This window comes from Macadamia integrifolia, chromosome 8, assembly GCF_013358625.1.
Source record: "Macadamia integrifolia cultivar HAES 741 chromosome 8, SCU_Mint_v3, whole genome shotgun sequence".
NCBI lineage: Eukaryota > Viridiplantae > Streptophyta > Magnoliopsida > Proteales > Proteaceae > Macadamia > Macadamia integrifolia.
In genome coordinates, this window is record NC_056564.1 from 18,500,128 (window position 1) to 18,506,133 (window position 6,006).

Genomic DNA, 6,006 nt, shown 5'->3' on the forward strand with positions numbered 1-6,006 from the left:
CACGTCTGTGTTGTTTTTTTCTAAGCAAAATGGAAAAAATCTTTTGGAATCAATTCCAAAGCATCGAATATTCAGCGATCAAACGATTCAAGATAGTTTGATATGGAATCATTTCATTTTGTTCAGTTGAATTCAATCAGTTTGACCGATTCGGTTTTGTTTTTGACACCCCGATCTTGATTCTCGAACTTTCCTCCCATAAGAATTGAGCAAATCAATAGGTCATATATCAATTTTGATGGACCATTGGAGATTTTCCCTTTTTTATTCAAATAGTGTCAAGGGAATGCTTACCCAAAAAAAGGAAAAAAAATCTCAAGGGAATAAATATATATATTTTTTGGTATTAAAGATAATAAATATTTCAAACATTATAAGAGATATGGTATTTATCACACATGATTTGGTGATGATGTGGGCATATTAATCTAATAACTTTTGATCCAAATTATATTGCCATATAACAATTATAATAGGCTGGGGTTAACCCCAAGGTGGTATCCGAGTTGGTTAGGGATCTTCGCCTCAAGAAATATGTGAATCTGAGTTCAACTCCTTTTATTTTCTTGAAACAACTCACAAGATTAGTTAGGCCAATGACAAAAGATCTGAATAATCATCGTTAAAAATAAAAAATAAAAAAGGGCATGGGCCTTCCTACATAGAGCATGTTGGAACCACCCTAGTACCATTTTATTTTAAGAATACCTATAATTGAGATTTGGGTTGATTAAAATTGCATGGCTTGTTTAGAAAACCATCAAGATTTAAAAAGCCAATATCCAATACTGATCGGTCTCTATGAATTTTTATTTTAATTGGAAAAAAATAGGTCAAAATTGACCGCTAATCGTTTCCGAACCTTATAATATGGAATTGGGAAGAAGAAAAATTTCTACAAATTTGTGAATTTTTTTGGGGGAGATTTGTTTCTTGAATGGGAGTGCAACCTATGTTGATTGGAAACCACCAACCACTGCACAAGGGTCTAGTAGAGTGGTCATTTCAGGGGAGGAAAGTGGAAAGATATACAAAGCCACATAAGGGTCTGAAAGCATACCGGAAGCTCTTGCACGAAAAAGAGAAATTCAATGCATGAGGTTCCTACTATTGTAGGTTCTGGAAGAGGCAAATGTACGTAGCCTTATCCCCTACTTTGTAAGAGATGTTATTTCCAATTGTACACTCTTGTACATTAAACATTATTCTTATTTTTATATAGTTTTTTATTCAAAAGACTCTTACGTAATTTTTGTTTCGAAAGAATAATTTTGATTGATTTTTCGTATTATTTTATTGATTAATAAAAAGAAAAAAAATCTAAAAAAATAGCATGACTTTTATGATCAAACACAGATGGAAGTTAAATGAATGTTCCTCCTCAATTCTCATGAAAGGTGAAAATTTGATCATTTTTGATTTCTTACACACTCTTAAGGAACAGAATCACGTTGCATCTCAAGGAACACTCTTTAAAAAATAAAATAACCAAAAATAAAAATGAAAGAACATTTGTGATCGATTCTAAGTTGCAGGAATCAACCATCTGAAATCGAATTGAAATCGAAATCAACCAACAAACAGTCTGATTTTTTAAAACATGGATCATGAAATTAGGCTTTACCAAATCAGAATATTATAATAAGGAAATAATTAATTTAGAAGAGGGAAAGGAAGGAAGGTTGGTAGTAAGATTATGAGATCTTTCAATCTTTCATATGCGCTGTCGAGTGGCGCATGTTGGAACTACTACCAACCATAATTACACGACCACGATTATTGGAGTAAAACAACAAGTTAGTTAGCATGTATTTTCACTCTCATTATTTTAATCAAGAAAAAAAAATATTTTTATTCCATCAATGGCATTATTGCCATCCCGTTCCCGCTTATATTCTCCTTCTGAGTCAGGGGTATAATCGTCAATCCACAAACAACAACATATGTTTTGTCATTCTCTGATTATAAAATGTAAGGAGAGGGTTTTCTTGAGCTATCTAGCGACATAGTTAGGAAACACACTAATGAAGTGAGGTAGAGAGAAAGGACAAAGGTGCTAGTATACAATACCCCGGTTTGGTGGTTTGGAGAATTTTTTTTTTTCCCCAAATTTATTGGCGAGATGGTTTCCCATGATGCTAGTGTAGGAGAATCTGCAAGCCACACCAATGATGATGTAGAGAACATATCGTTCACTTTATGGGTGCAAGTCCTTTCGGCCTAAGCCTGCCTTGGCCCGCCTTGAGCCCGATAGTGCTTGGGCTATGATTCCTTGACCCTGAGAGTGGGTCAAAGCAGAGAATTTTTGGTCCAAGTCAAGGTCGGGCTAGGCTAGGGTAGCCCTGCGCGGTCTAGCTTGGTCTTGTCTTCCTGTACTTCTTTTTCTTCTCCTTGACCCGACCCGACCTGACCTGATCCAGCCCAGCCCTTGCATTTCCCTTCCCCCTCCACATGGACAAGGCCAATCAAGGTCAGTCACCTAGCTTGGCCCTGAGGTCGGGTCAGGGTTCATTTCAAGTCCTTGAGTTAGGGTCGAGTAGGGCCTGGGCCCAGCTAAAGGGACTCAGGGTTGGGCTAGAGTTCGAAAAATTCCAGTCAACTTGACCCTGTTGCAGCCCTAATTTACATGAATCCCATATGGTTAAATTAGAAGAGAAACAAAAATCAATCCCATGTGTGAATGGAATAGTACTCTAGCATCATGTGAATTTTTCATAGAATATTAAGAGAAACAGAAGTAGGCATAATCAGTACATACTTCCCTCCCACATTCTCTCTTTCTCTTGTTATAACATATCATTAAATATAATGTTTTCGCTACATGCTATTGGCTTAGCATGCAAGATGCCAATACAAGCACGCAACATGTAGATCCCTCTCCCAAATATTAATTATAGAAAGAACGTTGCCTGGTAGTTCCCTCCTGTGTCTCTTATTATAACATATCATTAAATATAATATTTTTGCTACCGGCCATTGGCTTAGCATGCAAGATGCCAATACAAACATGCAACATGTAGATCACTCTCCCAAGTATTAATTAGAGAAAGAACGTTGCCTGGTAGCTCCCTCCTACACCAACACAAGAGGGTGAAATGACCACCTCGCCTCTCCTATTAGATGCCCTAGAGCACCCCCTTTTTGGATGTCGTGTTGGTGTAGGGGCTATGCAGTCTTGCAGCAAACCCTTCCCCTATTAGTTAGTAACAAATAGTGAGGAAAAAAATATAACAATTCCTACCGGAATCAGCGATTGTCATGAAACCCAATGGACTACATCATGGAATTAGGTATTAATACCATATTGATTAATATGTATCAGTATCGATGGCGACCAATACCAATATTACACTGATACGTATCTGACAAAAAGTAGGGTTTTTTTTTTTTTTTTTAACTGGAACAATATATGTATATATGCATTCAACTTGAATTATGCGACAGACATCGACCAATGGAAATGATCAATTTACAATCTGATCATCACCATTGGATTCGGTGGGCCCATTGTTTAAAGATTTTTCTTTCCTTTTATGCATTTTTGGTTTCCTAAGACTGCCTTTGGTATCATTTATCTTTCGTCATTTGGATACATTTTCATTTTTGATAGAATTTAAAATGAATTTGAATAAAACAAAAACCATAATATGTTCAAGAGCTATTTATGTGTTATGGTCAAATGCCCTTTTTATTCATTTATATGTTTAGCAAACAAAAATAAATAAATAAATCTGATAACCAATAAATAAATGGTATTGATATTGTTCTTGAGGGTTAGTGAACCGGAAAATCAAAGGGTTCACAATTAATGATGCCTATGCGATAAGGGTTTGCTGATTTTAGAAATGCAAGTATTATAGTATTGGGAAAAAAAGCTTAGAAGGTGACGTGGACTCTACACCTAGACATAAGGAGGGGCGAAAGCCAAGAAACCTCATCCCCATGAATAATAGAAATACCACTACTGTGGATGCTTCCGCATATGTTCCCATTGATTCCTGTGCTAGTGCAAGGGCCATGTTGCCTTTTGAGGGAACCCTCTCCTATAAGTAGTGTAGGGTAGTGCTTGTCGGCCTCCTCCATGCACCTCCCAATGCTGCCACTAGCCATTGAGTTGAAACTCAAAACAAGGCCTGTAGAGAGGTAGAGAATGCCAGAAAATCCTCTCTCTCTCTCTCTCTCTCTAACAATAGGCTTGACTATATATTCACGTACTCAAATCCTCTGTGGTGAACAATGATCGATAATGAGAATTCAATGGCTGCAGATAGAGCCCTGAACATATAGCTCAACCATTGAATCTTCAATGCCACTCACTTCCTCCTCGTTAACGAATTTTGGTGCCATATATATTCACCTTGAAGCATCCTCACCATCATTAGATTTGCCGGTATTGTTCCTCCTCTCCTACCTGATCGGTCACTCAAAAGGTGGAGGAGGAATGGCAAGAGACTGTGAAATGATTAAAATGTACCCTCGAAACTTTTATGCTTCTTCATTAATGGTTGTTGTTATTATAGGACCGGTGTACTGACAAAGTTCAACAACCCATTGTGAACGTTAGCATTCTCCATAAAAAATTATCTAAATAAATTGAAGAAGAAAAAGGGATGTGGGGCAAATTTAATCGTTAATTTCTGTTTATGCATCATATCAAGTGTGAAGATTCTAATAGTCCAACTCAAAGTGGGAGATTGGGAAGAAAAAGAGATGGATTAACTAATAAGTAAATAAGATTAAAGGGAAAATGAAGAGGTCCCATTGGCCATGGAGGGGGTTGGCCTCGAACAAATAAAAGAAGAGATTCTCATGGCCCCAATTATCTTTTGCTTCTCTTAAATAATGAAAGGGATAAAGATGGATGTCTTAATCTCTCTCTTCACTTGAGAAGATCTTAGCCTTTGATTTGACAATTGACCCCACACAATCTTACTTTCTCCACTTTGTAAGATAACTTTGTAAGATAAGAAATACTGTTAGCGCCACTAACTGCGATCACAAATCATTCCTCTAGGTCAATTTTATCATTCCTTTTTGTGTTTAAATTCTTTTATTTATTTAGTTTAAGGGCAGAAAAAGGCCGCTGGTCAAGTGGTCCCTGCACAAGCATTGGGGTGATAGGGAATGTGCAAAGGCAGTTTATTTCATAGAGGGTAGGATGATCATTTCAAAGGATGTGTTTGGATGCAGGGCCTCACAAACCAGGCAACGTTCTTTTTCCTTAAGTTTATCTTATCATTTCAATTCTATTAAACTTAGTTGTTTTCTAGCTAAACGGGGTCAGCTATATGGATTGTTTCCCTTCAATCAGTTTGATTCAAAGTATACTTGTAACAAGGCCTAAGCTATATATATTATTCATAAACAATTTTCGTAGAATCATTTTATGTCAAAACTTAACTCTTTTATCATTTATGAAAAAAAATAAAAGAAATTTTTTTTTTCAAAAAAGTGTAATTTTTACACATGCATAAGGATTAATAGAAGTACACGATGAAGCATGGCACTTAATTTCCTATTCCATGGGATAGGCTAGTCATTCCCACAAGGTCCACACTACCCTAAAAAACATTTTCTCAAAAAAATATTTTTACAAGGAAAAGGCCTCCAGATAGTACGACATAGGGGTGTCAACGGTCCGGGTCGGTGCGGTTTCGGTCCGGTTCCACCGGTTTCGGTGTGAGTTTGGAAGTGACCGAAACCGACCCAATAAGGATTTATCGGTTTCGGTCCGGTGTCGGTTTCGGTGCGGTTTGGGTTCGGGTTGGTACCGGTTTGGATTTATTAGGTTCATTTCGATTTGGATCGGTTTTTTAAACGGGTATGAAGCCATTAGGAAACAACCAAATGATGAATTGTTGAACTTCGATTTCTTAAATCTATTTGTAACCGGGTTGGTTTTGATTTTTGGTCTAGTTTGAATTCGATTTTCCATACAAATGTATACAAAACTATTCAAATTTTAATTTTTTTAATGAATTTTGGAGTGTTTCGGTTTCTTACCGG